Source organism: Pseudophryne corroboree, chromosome 12 (assembly GCF_028390025.1).
Source record: "Pseudophryne corroboree isolate aPseCor3 chromosome 12, aPseCor3.hap2, whole genome shotgun sequence".
NCBI classification, from domain to species: domain Eukaryota; kingdom Metazoa; phylum Chordata; class Amphibia; order Anura; family Myobatrachidae; genus Pseudophryne; species Pseudophryne corroboree.
The window spans coordinates 58,665,887-58,682,232 of record NC_086455.1 but is presented as its reverse complement, the minus strand read 5'-3'; positions in this window follow the sequence as shown (position 1 = coordinate 58,682,232).

The window sequence follows — 16,346 nt, the reverse complement described above, 5'->3', positions numbered from 1 at the left end:
TAGCCAGCTGCCTTAATGGACCAGCATGGTTCACCTCCAGAAGTGATGTCTTCTGTCTCCATATACACCAACCAACCAACAGAATACTGCTGTACTACTAATACTACACATGTCGCTACTGTGCCATCCCTCATCCAATGCATAATAAGTGTTCTCACCATATCCATTCCTATTGATATCTCAATCTAGCACCTTTAAATAGACTTGGAACACATCACCTGGAAGTACCAGGACCTGCAGACACATTGCATTAAAGAGTAGTGTCATAATTTATTAACCACAAAATATTTTTTTGAATCCAAAGCCAAAACAAGCATACAGCCTTCTAGTTGCATTTTAGCATGGAATGTACAAACAGCAGCATCCTGGCACTGACAATTCCGACACTGGACAGGATAAGTACTCTTGCCCTCCCCCGTTACCTACCATAACCCGCCTGGGGGTGGTGGCTACGGCTAACCCTCGGGGCTGGCGGCTATGGCTAACCACCCCCTAGTGCCTAACCCTACCCCCCACCCCCACCCCGGGCCCTAACCCTAATACCTTCAGGATAGCGGCTGTCAGTGTTCCGGCGCCGGTCTCCTGAGTGGTGTCTAGATTCTGTCATTGGTCACATATCCGCCAGCATCCCAACCGCCGGAATACCATATGCATTCTCTTACATATAGATAATAGAGCACAACAAGATGGTCACTATACAAACAAACATACAGGACTGCGCTTCTCATGCAGGTATAGACATCAGAAAAACCTGGCCCTTTGGCCATGCTGCTGACATTCTGGGATAACAGTGGCACCGGGTTTTTCTGTATTTAGATTGTCACTAGTTGTACAGTATGCTAATCCTTGTACTGCCATATTAGAGGATCCTGGGGTTCCTCTATGTGAGCTGACTCTCAATTTAGAAATACACATATTTGACACAAAGTGGGCTAATATCATTTAGCGTAGGACCATCTGACGTAGCTGGTGGCTTATCATATGCTTGCAAATATATGTAACTGTGTCCTGGGCATTTTATTATTATGTAGGTGGCATGTCTCTTTTGCTGGCCCATTGACTAAGCAGTTACAGTTGCTGGAGAGTAGGGTGAGTTAGTTATAGGGTAGGTTAAAGGGGTTCAATATGTAATCCAGGCGCGTGGGATCCCGAAGGTCATAATACTGATGCTGGGATCCCGACAACAGCAATCCTTCCTGTCCCCTAACCCTCCCTTTCCACAGCCTAACTCTAATCTCCCCCCTTAGTGACTAACCCTAACCTCCCTTCTGTGGTGCCTAAACCTAACCCCCCTCCTCACAGCCTAACCCTAACCATCTCCAATCCCTGCACAGCCTAACCCTAACCAACTCCCCCCCCCAAAAAAACCTAACCACCTCCCCCCCCCCCCACCCACACACACACACACACACACACACACACACTAACCCTAACACTCCTGGGTGGCTCCTAAACCTACCAACCCCCCTGGCCCTAAACTTTACCACGCAGTATACTTACCATGGTCAGGATGCAGGCTGTCGGTCTCCTGAACTTTTCCAGCAAAGTCGAAATTGCATTTTACTCTCAGAATGCAATATTGCATTTATTAGCATGCGTACGTATGCATTTTTGCGTACTACGGTACTTTGCGGATTACCGCATCTTACCCTTATTACGGTAGAACATGCAGTTCCTAATAAAAGCCATATTGTTACAAAATATTCATACTCCAAACTTACACATAAATTACACAGTCATAAGATGATTTAATAACAGACTTTAGTATCTAGCAACATTAAGGTTAGATCAGGAGACAGCATTATTATTATTATTACATTTTATTTATAAGGCGCCACAAGTGTTTCGCAGCGCCGTACAAAGGACAGTACAGGGAGACAAAACATAGCATTGCAGTAAATAAATAACAGAAATAGTGTACAGGTAACATAGAGCACCACACATTCTCAAGACATAATACAGCTAAGATGTAAGTATTGATGGAGTGATCATCGTACTACCAGAGGCTGGTGGCCATAGATGGAGATGAGCCTTTACCAGCAGGGTAAAGATGGTCGTTGAGTAGGGGAGAGCTGCGAGTGAAATGTGTCGAGACGAGGGCTTAGATAACAAGAGGAAAGAGGGCCCTGCTCTGAAGAGCTAACAATCTAGTGGGGATGGGCAACAGACAGATGACAAGAGGTGCAGGCAAGTGGGAGGTAGCCTGATGGCAGTATGCAAGCAAAGCGGAGATGTTCACGGCATGAGGCAGGGGGATGGAGACGCGGCCTCAGGACTGTTGTATGCATCGGGAGGGTATGCTTTGATGAATAGGTGGGTTTTTAGTGCCCATTTGAAGCTTTGCAAGGTCGGGGTCGGGGAGAGTCTAATGGAGGGGGGAGTGCGTTCCACTGAAGGTCTTGAACACGAGCATGGGAAGCAGTGACCAGGGCGGTGGAGAGGCGAAGGTCATTGGTCGACCATTGGTCGGGGTGGGAGGGAGTATGAAGGGAGAGCAGGTTGGAGATGTAAGGAGCAGTGGAATTAGAGATGGCCTTGTATGTGAGGGTGAGGAGTTTGAAGAAGATTCTGTAGGGGAATGGGAGCCAGTGTAGATTTTGTCAAAGGGGAGTGGCAGATGTGGTGCGACGGGAGAGGAAGATAAGACTAGCTGCGGAGTTCAGGACAGATTGGAGGGGAGCAAGATGGGAGCAAATGAGGCCAGTGAGGAGAACATTGCAGTAGTCAAGTCATGAGATGACCAGTTAGTGGATGATGAGTTTAGTTGCACTCTGGGAGAGATATGGCCTGATACGAGCAATGTTGCGTAGCTGGAAACAACAGGACTGTGCCAGAGCTTGGATGTGGGGTGCAAAGGAGAGGGAGGAGTCAAGAGTGATGCCCAAGCAGCGGAGTTGGGGAACGGGGGAGATGGTGGTGTTGTCAACAATGATAGAGATATTGGTCGGCGGTGTTGCTCTGGATGGGAGGAAGATGATGAGTTCAGTTTTGTCCATGTTGAGGTTCAGAGAGCGCTCAGACATCCAGGAGGAGATTGCGGAGAGGCAGCTGGAAACCTGAGAGAGGACAGAGGGGGACAGATCAGGAGAGGAGAGGTAGAGTTGTGTGTCGTCAGCATAGAGGTGGTATTGAAGGCCAAAGGAGTTAATGAGCGCACCCAGGGAAGAGGTGTACAGGGAGAACAGAAGGGGGCCAAGGACAGATCCCTGAGGGACACCAACAGGAAATGATGGAAGGGTATGAGGTGGTTCTGGAGGCAGACACAGAGAAGGAGCGGTTAGTGAGGTAAGAAGAAAACCAGTCAAGAATAGTGCTAGAGAGGCCAGCGTTTTGGAGTGTGCGGAGGAGGAGAGGATGATCTACGGTGTCAAAGGCAGAAGAGGTCCAGAAGGATGAGCAGGGAGAAGTGGCCCCTGGATTTGGACGGAAGCAGGTCATTGGTGACTTTCACCAGGGCAGTCTCAGTTGAGTGGAGTGGGCAAAACCAAATTGCAGTGGGTCGAGGATGGAGTTGTCAGAGAGGTAGCTCGTGAGACGGCTATAGACAATCGTTCAAGTAATTTGGAGGTGAAAGGGAGAAGAGAAATGGGGCGGTAGTTAGTGTGTGATGAGGGGTCGAGGTTGGGTTTTTTGAGAATAGGTGAGATCAGAGCATGTTTGAATGGTGAGGGGAAGATGCCGGTAGAGAGGGACAGGTTAAAGAGGTGAGCAAGGTGGGAGCAGGCAGTGGGGGAGAGGGAGCGGAGAAGACGGGAGGGAAGGGGGTCCAGGGGGCAGGTGGAGGAGGGGGAGGTTAAGATGAGGGAGTAGACTTCCTTTTCAGAAGTGGGATGGAAGGAGGACAGGGTGGGATAGATGGAGGGGAGGGATGATGGGGGCAGGGGGGTAGCAGAGGGGTGACGATGGGAGATGTCGTGTTGGATGTCCTCAATTTTGGAGATGAAGAAGGAGGCAAAGTCAGTGGCAGTGAGGGAGGATGGGAGGGGAGGAGGAGGGGGGCGAAGGAGAGTGTTGAAAGTTTCAAAGAGCATTTCACATAGCATAGGTTTAGAAGCATGATATCACGTCTTATTTTATATCATCGTGTTCAGCTCTTCATTTGCTGCACCCCCCGGTATGTGCGGACAGAATATCACATATTTCGGGCTCATGCTATTGGGAGAAATATTTTATAGGTGAAATATTGTGCATTGTGAGGGGTGTGTATCTAGCCTGTTTGAATTACCTGTACGGTGGGAGCCTGAGGGCATCAACAGTCACATTCCTGAGAACAATACCTTTGAATGGACCAATGGACCACCGAGTTATGAAAATGTTTACATCACGGACCAATAAGAACAGCGTGTTTATTATTGTATTGTGTGTGTTAGAAGCTACTGTATAAATACAGTTGCTTGGACCCATTCCAGATATCACCTATCTCAGAACTATCATGGTTATATGCTGATGACTGTTGCCTGGATCCAGGGTGGCGCTTGCGTATGTATAATCGGCTGTAACATACTCTGACGGTGCGTATAATATTTGCTGTTTACCTGTATTTCTGTGCTTGTGTTATTTTACCTTTTTCTGTTAGTATTACATCTGTATGTGCGTTGGACCACTTTACAAACGTATATGGTTTCATAGTTGGATTCCTTAAGGTATTTATGTGCGCATAACTGCACGTAAGGTACGTGCCGTATTTCTATGCCAACCGCGTCTGCAACAATATACCTTGCCTTGTTATTAATATGTTGGATTTCATAGCATTCTGATGAGTGTCGGGATTCCGGCGTCAGGATTTTGACTGCCGGGATAGGATGTTCGGGAAGCGCATAATGTGCATGAGCCTCCTGCAGAATATACCAAAGAAATCTGATAAATACAGGGACATAGAGCACACCTGGACATAGAGCACGACACTTTTTTTCAGAAATAAATTGTGTATTGTTCACAAGCTAGAGCAAAGTAAGACTCTCGCTGCTATAAAATACCAGGTGGTTTAGACCATAGTGTCATTTTCCGCTCTCTGACTTCGAAGGTAAAATAAATCTGTCACGCCAGCCAGGCGCAGTGACAAGACTTGTCATAAAGATGAAATTCAACATTTTTTTCACACTGGATTGCTCACAAGCCCTAACAAATACATTGCTTGATTATTGTTTTGTAGCCAGTGGATGTAGAAGGTAATGCTAGGTCTCCAACAGTTGCAATCAGGAAAAAGACACATCTCTTATGTCAAATGTCTGGAACAACCTTTTATTATACAGTGTCACCACTGCACTTGATGGACTACTCTATTTATAAACGATGAGATTGGCAGCTTTAGCAGACACACATAACTGCCCAGCACACGGCCCTCCGACCTTATATCACACTTATCATGGGAATTCAGTTTTTGCAAGAACAGCAACATTCTAAAAGCCAAAAGGATCAATATTAATGGCATGGTGTGCAAGACAAAATAAAAAATAAAAAATGATTGGCTGTAACAAATGAGCGATAATGGGAACCTGACATTGTTAGAGTTCAGGGGGTATATTTAGTAAAAGTTGATTTGGGTCGATGTTGATCAATTTTTGGTCAATGGTGGGTTGATTTTCGATAGATTTTGTGTTTAAGGACCTAATCCCACATTTACTAAAAGATGATTTTTGAAATCCCTTTCTACTTTCATACTTAGTGTTACTAAGCATGTAGTAACACTGAGCGCTTCTGAGGAAGAACCCAGCAGGGTTCGAAATGCATTAAGCGGTGTGGCTTCTTCTTTTTACCTGGTGGACTGAGGTATCGGACTGATCCTGAACTTGTTCCTTAGGAGTATCCGGAACTCTGTGGGCCTTTTTGGATCGATGAGTATACAGCCATCTCTATCACCAGTGTTACTACATGCTTTTAATTTTCTTGTGTTTCCTAAAGCTCAGGTGGATATCAGAAGAACTCAGTAGAAATATTTTCCTTCAAGCTAAAGACTCATATACGCCTTTAATCCATTGACACATTGTGAGTGTGGTATATAAAAAACCCTTTGGTATTTTTTGAATTGGATGTCTGCACTATTGTGTTATTATTTTCTTGCAGTTCAGACTATCCATTGTATGGTGAAACCTGAGAAATTAATGTTCTTCCCATAAAGAAACAAAAGGGAAGTAACACTCTTTTATTTTATGTGACCATTTATGACATAATCTGCGCAATTCATACACCTATCTATTTTGTAAACAGTTTTATATGGAAAATTGGTGGATTTTTCCAAGGTGTATATGCTGCATTTTTTCATTGTCTGTTTAGCGCAAAATAACACAAAAAATTCTTCGAGCACACAGAACAGTGCCTTTTTATTTTTACAGCAAACAGAACAGTGCCCCTTTATATTTACAACACCCCTGTATTTTTACAGCATACAGGACAGGGCCAGTGTTCCTTTATATTATCAGCACCCCTGTATTTTTACAGCATACAGGACAGGGCCAAAACACCCCTGTATTTTTACAGCATACAGGACAGGGCCAATGTTCCTTTATTTTAACAGCACCCCTGTATTTTTACAGCATGCATGACAGGGCCAGTGTTCCTTTATTTTTACAACACCCCTGTATTTTTACTGCATACAAGACAGGGACACAGCACCCCTGTATTTTCACAGCACCCCTGTATTTTAACAAGATCCCTGTATTTTTACAGCATACAGGACAGGGCCAGCACCCCATGTATTTTAACAACACCCCTGTATTTTTACAGAATATAAGACAAGGGCAGTGTTCCTTTATTATTACAACACCCCTGTATTTCTACAGCATACACCACAGGGACACAGCACACCTGTATTTTCACAGCACCCCTGTATATTAACAACATATCTGTATTTTTACAGCATACAGGACAGCATACAGGACAGGGCCAGCACCCCTTTATATTAACAACACTCCTGTATTTTTACAGTATACAAAACAGGGACACAACACCCCTGTATTTTCACAGCACCCTTGTATTGTAACAACACTCCTGTATTTTTACAGTATACAGCACAGGGCCAGCAATCCTTTATTTTAACAATACCCCTGTATTTTTACAGCATACAAGACAGGGACACTGCACAACTGTATTTTCACCTCGCCCTGTATTTTAACGGTATCCGGACTCTGGGTCGACACCACTTAGGTCGACACCCATTAGGTCGACACTCAATGGTTGACAGTGAATAGGTCAACACTAGAAATAGCTCAACACGACCATTAGGTTGACATAAACAAGGTCGACATGCAAAAAGGGTGACGTGAGTTTTTCAATTTTTTTCTTTTTTCAAACTTTTTCCATACTTTACGATCCATGTGGACAAGGATTGGAAATGGTTACCTGTGCCGAGTGCAGCGATGCATCTTGCCCAAAGCATGGCAAGTGAAGCGAGCCATGTGAGGGCTCCCAGTCACTTTACGAAGAAGATGAAACAAAAAAAAAATGAAAAACTCATGTCAACCTTGTTCATGTCGACCTAATGACCGTGTCAACCTATTTCTAGTGTCAACCTAGCCACTGTCGACTAATAGGTGTCGACTTAATAGGTGTTGACCTAGACACTTTTGACCCTGAGTTCCATACCCATTTTAACAACACCCCTGTATTTTTACAGCATACAGGACAGGGTCATTGCACCTTATTTTTACAACACCCCTGTATTTTTACAGCATACAGGACCATGCCCCTGTACAGCACAGAACAGCAACACCCATGTACAGCACCCTTAACAGCACAGGGCACCCTGTACAGCACCCAAAACAGCACAGGACACCACAGGACAGCTCCCCTGTACAGCACCTCAAACAGCACAGGGCACCATAGGACAGCTCCCCTGTACAGCACCTCTAACAGCACAGAACACCACAGGACAGCACCCCTGTACAGCACCCCAAACAGCACAAGACATCCCAGGACAACAACCCTGTACAGCACCTCTAGGAAACCACAGGACAGGACTCCTAACAGTAAACAGGACAGCACCCCTAAAGAACACACACTGACTTCACCCGACGCCACCACCCACAGAGAGACAGAGGTCTCCCTCCCTCACTCTCCAAGCCCGGAGTGAAAATGGCAGCGACACGCGGCTCCTTATATGGAATCCAAAACCCGCAACAATCCGACAATGGTATAATAACGTTTTGCCTCGTTCTGGGTTCCGTGTCTGTTGGGAAGTCCCGAGCCGTGCTCGGTTCCTGGCTCGGATCGTGAAGTTCTGGGGGGGGGGGGGGGGGGGGGGTCGAATCTCGGAGATCCGAACCCGCTCATCTCTAGAAAAACTGCTTAAAGTTATCCCATTCCCTCCCACAAATTTATATTACCAAAATCACGATCATTAAAACTACACTAAACAAATTGGCAATTATATGTATTGTTAAGTGTGGTTTACTTATTATCAGGCCTTAAGTTTTTTTAAATTCTTCCAATTAATTTTTGCAAATGTAGAACATTAATTATGTTCTTTATAGGTGCTTTCTAAATGAGAATAATTATTGGTCTGTTAGATAACTGAGGCTTAAATTAATGAATGGACATAATTCAAAAAAGAAAAATAAATTAAATTGGTGACCCTAATGATCAGTCCACCCCTGTGTTGTTCTTCTTTAGAAATAGTCCTTGATCTATAAATACCTTGATACTGAATTTCACCATGAGAGAATCAATATAATCTCACGTAAAAGTGACGGGGGAAAGTGATTCACAAAAGAATCATAGTCTCATAGCTACGTCAGTTTCTTTTTCTCTTTTGCATCAGGATGTGATCGAAAGATTCTATTGTTTGATGTTAAGCTGTCTCTGCAATGCTAACATCAATGGTGGCAGAATAAAACAGAATAAAATATTCTTACCATAAAATCACAAAGCCACATCTTTGTAATCACAATCAGCCACATGCAAAGCAAATAAAAAGAAGGAAACATTGTGGAGACATAGAAAAACATAAAAAATCCCAATATGTATTTAAACTAGAGATGAGCGGGTTCGGTTTCTTTGAATCCGAACCCGCACGAACTTCACTTTTTTTTTCACGGGTCCGAGCGACTCGGATCTTCCCGCCTTGCTCGGTTAACCCGAGCGCGCCCGAACGTCATCATGACGCTGTCGGATTCTCGCGAGACTCGGATTCTATATAAGGAGCCGCGCGTCGCCGCCATTTTCACACGTGCATTGAGATTGATAGGGAGAGGACGTGGCTGGCGTCCTCTCCATTAGAATAGATTAGAAGAGAGAGAGAGAGAGAGAGAGATTGTGCAGACAGAGTTTACCACAGTGACCAGTGCAGTTGTTGTTAAGTTAACTTTTATTTAATATATCCGTTCTCTGCTATATCCGTTCTCTGCCTGAAAAAAACGATACACAGCAGTCACACAGTGTGACTCAGTCTGTGTGCACTCAGCTCAGCCCAGTGTGCTGCACATCAATGTATAAAAGCTTATAATAATTGTGGGGGAGACTGGGGAGCACTGCAGGTTGTTATAGCAGGAGCCAGGAGTACATAATATTATATTAATTTAAAATTAAACAGTGCACACTTTTGCTGCAGGAGTGCCACTGCCAGTGTGACTAGTGGTGACCAGTGCCTGACCACCAGTATAGTAGTATATTGTTGTATACTATCTCTTTATCAACCAGTCTATATTAGCAGCAGACACAGTACAGTGCGGTAGTTCACGGCTGTGGCTACCTCTGTGTCGGCAGTCGGCAGGCAGTCCGTCCATCCATAATTGTATTATAATATATACCACCTAACCGTGGTTTTTTTTTCATTCTTTATACCGTCATAGTGTCATACTAGTTGTTACGAGTATACTACTATCTCTTTATCAACCAGTGTACAGTGCGGTAGTTCACGGCTGTGGCTACCTCTGTGTCGGCAGTCGGCAGGCAGTCCGTCCATCCATAATTGTATTATAATATATACCACCTAACCGTGGTTTTTTTTCCATTCTTTATACCGTCATAGTGTCATACTAGTTGTTACGAGTATACTACTATCTCTTTATCAACCAGTGTACAGTGCGGTAGTTCACGGCTGTGGCTACCTCTGTGTCGGCAGTCGGCAGGCAGTCCGTCCATCCATAATTGTATTATAATATATACCACCTAACCGTGGTTTTTTTTTCATTCTTTATACCGTCATAGTCAGTCATACTAGTTGTTACGAGTATACTACTATCTCTTTATCAACCAGTGTACAGTGCGGTAGTTCACGGCTGTGGCTACCTCTGTGTCGGCACTCGGCAGGCAGTCCGTCCATCCATAATTGTATTATAATATATACCACCTAACCGTGGTTTTTTTTTCATTCTTTATACCGTCATAGTGTCATACTAGTTGTTACGAGTATACTACTATCTCTTTATCAACCAGTGTACAGTGCGGTAGTTCACGGCTGTGGCTACCTCTGTGTCGGCAGTCGGCAGGCAGTCCGTCCATCCATAATTGTATTATAATATATACCACCTAACCGTGGTTTTTTTTTCATTCTTTATACCGTCATAGTGTCATACTAGTTGTTACGAGTATACTACTATCTCTTTATCAACCAGTGTACAGTGCGGTAGTTCACGGCTGTGGCTACCTCTGTGTCGGAACTCGGCAGGCAGTCCGTCCATCCATAATTGTATTACAATATATACCACCTAACCGTGGTTTTTTTTTCATTCTTTATACCGTCATAGTCAGTCATACTAGTTGTTACGAGTATACTACTATCTCTTTATCAACCAGTGTACAGTGCGGTAGTTCACGGCTGTGGCTACCTCTGTGTCGGAACTCGGCAGGCAGTCCGTCCATCCATAATTGTATTATTATAATATATACCACCTAACCGTGGTTTTTTTTTCATTCTTTATACCGTCATAGTGTCATACTAGTTGTTACGAGTATACTACTATCTCTTTATCAACCAGTGTACAGTGCGGTAGTTCACGGCTGTGGCTACCTCTGTGTCGGCAGTCGGCAGGCAGTCCGTCCATCCATAATTGTATTATAATATATACCACCTAACCGTGGTTTTTTTTTCATTCTTTATACCGTCATAGTCAGTCATACTAGTTGTTACGAGTATACTACTATCTCTTTATCAACCAGTGTACAGTGCGGTAGTTCACGGCTGTGGCTACCTCTGTGTCGGAACTCGGCAGGCAGTCCGTCCATCCATAATTGTATTACAATATATACCACCTAACCGTGGTTTTTTTTTCATTCTTTATACCGTCATAGTCAGTCATACTAGTTGTTACGAGTATACTACTATCTCTTTATCAACCAGTGTACAGTGCGGTAGTTCACGGCTGTGGCTACCTCTGTGTCGGCACTCGGCAGGCAGTCCGTCCATCCATAATTGTATTACAATATATACCACCTAACCGTGGTTTTTTTATACCACCTAACCGTGGCAGTCCGTCCATAATTGTATACTAGTATCCAATCCATCCATCTCCATTGTTTACCTGAGGTGCCTTTTAGTTCTGCCTATAAAATATGGAGAACAAAAAAGTTGAGGTTCCAAAATTAGGGAAAGATCAAGATCCACTTCCACCTCGTGCTGAAGCTGCTGCCACTAGTCATGGCCGAGACGATGAAATGCCAGCAACGTCGTCTGCCAAGGCCGATGCCCAATGTCATAGTACAGAGCATGTCAAATCCAAAACACCAAATATCAGAAAAAAAAGGACTCCAAAACCTAAAATAAAATTGTCGGAGGAGAAGCGTAAACTTGCCAATATGCCATTTACCACACGGAGTGGCAAGGAACGGCTGAGGCCCTGGCCTATGTTCATGGCTAGTGGTTCAGCTTCACATGAGGATGGAAGCACTCAGCCTCTCGCTAGAAAACTGAAAAGACTCAAGCTGGCAAAAGCACCGCAAAGAACTGTGCGTTCTTTGAAATCCCAAATCCACAAGGAGAGTCCAATTGTGTCGGTTGCGATGCCTGACCTTCCCAACACTGGACGTGAAGAGCATGCGCCTTCCACTATTTGCATGCCCCCTGCAAGTGCTGGAAGGAGCACCTGCAGTCCAGTTCCTGATAGTCAGATTGAAGATGTCAGTGTTGAAGTACACCAGGATGAGGAGGATATGGGTGTTGCTGGCGCTGGGGAGGAAATTGACCAGAAGGATTCTGATGGTGAGGTGGTTTGTTTAAGTCAGGCACCCGGGGAGACACCTGTTGTCCGTGGGAGGAATATGGCCGTTGACATGCCAGGTGAAAATACCAAAAAAATCAGCTCTTCGGTGTGGAGGTATTTCACCAGAAATGCGGACAACAGGTGTCAAGCCGTGTGTTCCCTTTGTCAAGCTGTAATAAGTAGGGGTAAGGACGTTAACCACCTCGGAACATCCTCCCTTATACGTCACCTGCAGCGCATTCATAATAAGTCAGTGACAAGTTCAAAAACTTTGGGTGACAGCGGAAGCAGTCCACTGACCAGTAAATCCCTTCCTCTTGTAACCAAGCTCACGCAAACCACCCCACCAACTCCCTCAGTGTCAATTTCCTCCTTCCCCAGGAATGCCAATAGTCCTGCAGGCCATGTCACTGGCAAGTCTGACGAGTCCTCTCCTGCCTGGGATTCCTCCGATGCATCCTTGCGTGTAACGCCTACTGCTGCTGGCGCTGCTGTTGTTGCCGCTGGGAGTCGATGGTCATCCCAGAGGGGAAGTCGTAAGCCCACTTGTACTACTTCCAGTAAGCAATTGACTGTTCAACAGTCCTTTGCGAGGAAGATGAAATATCACAGCAGTCATCCTACTGCAAAGCGGATAACTGAGTCCTTGACAACTATGTTGGTGTTAGACGTGCGTCCGGTATCCGCCGTTAGTTCACAGGGAACTAGACAATTTATTGAGGCAGTGTGCCCCCGTTACCAAATACCATCTAGGTTCCACTTCTCTAGGCAGGCGATACCGAGAATGTACACGGACGTCAGAAAAAGACTCACCAGTGTCCTAAAAAATGCAGTTGTACCCAATGTCCACTTAACCACGGACATGTGGACAAGTGGAGCAGGGCAGGGTCAGGACTATATGACTGTGACAGCCCACTGGGTAGATGTATGGACTCCCGCCGCAAGAACAGCAGCGGCGGCACCAGTAGCAGCATCTCGCAAACGCCAACTCTTTCCTAGGCAGGCTACGCTTTGTATCACCGCTTTCCAGAATACGCACACAGCTGAAAACCTCTTACGGCAACTGAGGAAGATCATCGCGGAATGGCTTACCCCAATTGGACTCTCCTGTGGATTTGTGGCATCGGACAACGCCAGCAATATTGTGTGTGCATTAAATATGGGCAAATTCCAGCACGTCCCATGTTTTGCACATACCTTGAATTTGGTGGTGCAGAATTTTTTAAAAAACGACAGGGGCGTGCAAGAGATGCTGTCGGTGGCCAGAAAAATTGCGGGACACTTTCGGCGTACAGGCACCACGTACAGAAGACTGGAGCACCACCAAAAACTACTGAACCTGCCCTGCCATCATCTGAAGCAAGAAGTGGTAACGAGGTGGAATTCAACCCTCTATATGCTTCAGAGGTTGGAGGAGCAGCAAAAGGCCATTCAAGCCTATACAATTGAGCACGATATAGGAGATGGAATGCACCTGTCTCAAGTGCAGTGGAGAATGATTTCAACGTTGTGCAAGGTTCTGATGCCCTTTGAACTTGCCACACGTGAAGTCAGTTCAGACACTGCCAGCCTGAGTCAGGTCATTCCCCTCATCAGGCTTTTGCAGAAGAAGCTGGAGGCATTGAAGAAGGAGCTAACACGGAGCGATTCCGCTAGGCATGTGGGACTTGTGGATGCAGCCCTTAATTCGCTTAACAAGGATTCACGGGTGGTCAATCTGTTGAAATCAGAGCACTACATTTTGGCCACGTGCTCGATCCTAGATTTAAAGCCTACCTTGGATCTCTCTTTCCGGCAGACACAGGTCTGCTGGGGTTGAAAGACCTGCTGGTGACAAAATTGTCAAGTCAAGCGGAACGCGACCTGTCAACATCTCCTCCTTCACATTCTCCCGCAACTGGGGGTGCGAGGAAAAGGCTCAGAATTCCGAGCCCACCCGCTGGCGGTGATGCAGGGCAGTCTGGAGCGACTGCTGATGCTGACATCTGGTCCGGACTGAAGGACCTGACAACGATTACGGACATGTCGTCTACTGTCACTGCATATGATTCTCTCAACATTGATAGAATGGTGGAGGATTATATGAGTGACCGCATCCAAGTAGGCACGTCACACAGTCCGTACTTATACTGGCAGGAAAAAGAGGCAATTTGGAGGCCCTTGCACAAACTGGCTTTATTCTACCTAAGTTGCCCTCCCACAAGTGTGTACTCCGAAAGAGTGTTTAGTGCCGCCGCTCACCTTGTCAGCAATCGGCGTACGAGGTTACATCCAGAAAATGTGGAGAAGATGATGTTCATTAAAATGAATTATAATCAATTCCTCCGCGGAGACATTGACCAGCAGCAATTGCCTCCACAAAGTACACAGGGAGCTGAGATGGTGGATTCCAGTGGGGACGAATTGATAATCTGTGAGGAGGGGGATGTACACGGTGATATATCGGAGGGTGAAGATGAGGTGGACATCTTGCCTCTGTAGAGCCAGTTTGTGCAAGGAGAGATTAATTGCTTCTTTTTTGGGGGGGGGTCCAAACCAACCCGTCATATCAGTCACAGTCGTGTGGCAGACCCTGTCACTGAAATGATGGGTTGGTTAAAGTGTGCATGTCCTGTTTTGTTTATACAACATAAGGGTGGGTGGGAGGGCCCAAGGATAATTCCATCTTGCACCTCTTTTTTCTTTTCTTTTTCTTTGCATCATGTGCTGATTGGGGAGGGTTTTTTGGAAGGGACATCCTGCGTGACACTGCAGTGCCACTCCTAGATGGGCCCGGTGTTTGTGTCGGCCACTAGGGTCGCTAATCTTACTCACACAGCTACCTCATTGCGCCTCTTTTTTTCTTTGCGTCATGTGCTGTTTGGGGAGGGTTTTTTGGAAGGGACATCCTGCGTGACACTGCAGTGCCACTCCTAGATGGGCCCGGTGTTTGTGTCGGCCACTAGGGTCGCTAATCTTACTCACACAGTCAGCTACCTCATTGCGCCTCTTTTTTTCTTTGCGTCATGTGCTGTTTGGGGAGGGTTTTTTGGAAGGGCCATCCTGCGTGACACTGCAGTGCCACTCCTAGATGGGCCCGGTGTTTGTGTCGGCCACTAGGGTCGCTAATCTTACTCACACAGCTACCTCATTGCGCCTCTTTTTTTCTTTGCGTCATGTGCTGTTTGGGGAGGGTTTTTTGGAAGGGCCATCCTGCGTGACACTGCAGTGCCACTCCTAGATGGGCCCGGTGTTTGTGTCGGCCACTAGGGTCGCTAATCTTACTCACACAGCTACCTCATTGCGCCTCTTTTTTTCTTTGCGTCATGTGCTGTTTGGGGAGGGTTTTTTGGAAGGGACATCCTGCGTGACACTGCAGTGCCACTCCTAGATGGGCCCGGTGTTTGTGTCGGCCACTAGGGTCGCTTATCTTACTCACACAGCGACCTCGGTGCAAATTTTAGGACTAAAAATAATATTGTGAGGTGTGAGGTATTCAGAATAGACTGAAAATGAGTGTAAATTATGGTTTTTGAGGTTAATAATACTTTGGGATCAAAATGACCCCCAAATTCTATGATTTAAGCTGTTTTTTAGTGTTTTTGGAAAAAAACACCCGAATCCAAAACACACCCGAATCCGACAAAAATAATTCGGTGAGGTTTTGCCAAAACGCGTTCGAACCCAAAACACGGCCGCGGAACCGAACCCAAAACCAAAACACAAAACCCGAAAAATTTCAGGCGCTCATCTCTAATTTAAACAGTCCTACGGGACAGTATATACGAATCTTGTAAACAAATTCTATATATATTGCAGCAACCACATAATGTGTTAATGTTAATGTATACAGGGTCTGATTCATATTTGCATGAAAATGCTATGGTTTGTGTACAAATTCGATGTTTAGGGGTCTGCACAGGAGCAAGACCCGTTCTGCCCATGTGCAGAACAGGTGTCGTACAGTAGGTCAACAGAAGGTTGACAGTGTTTACCCCAAAAAGTCAACATGTGAAAATGGAAATGGTTGACACAGAATTGGTAGACACGTGAAAAGGTCAACATGGATTCTTTAGGGTTTTTATGGTGTAGATTTGAGCGCATGGACCCCCAGTTAGAGTACTGCATCCCCTCACATGGCTGGCATCATGCAAGGTTACCATTCTGAATTGTATTCCCCACGGATGGTAATGTATGAAAAGTCCTAAAAAATCCCCAAAACTCATGTTGACC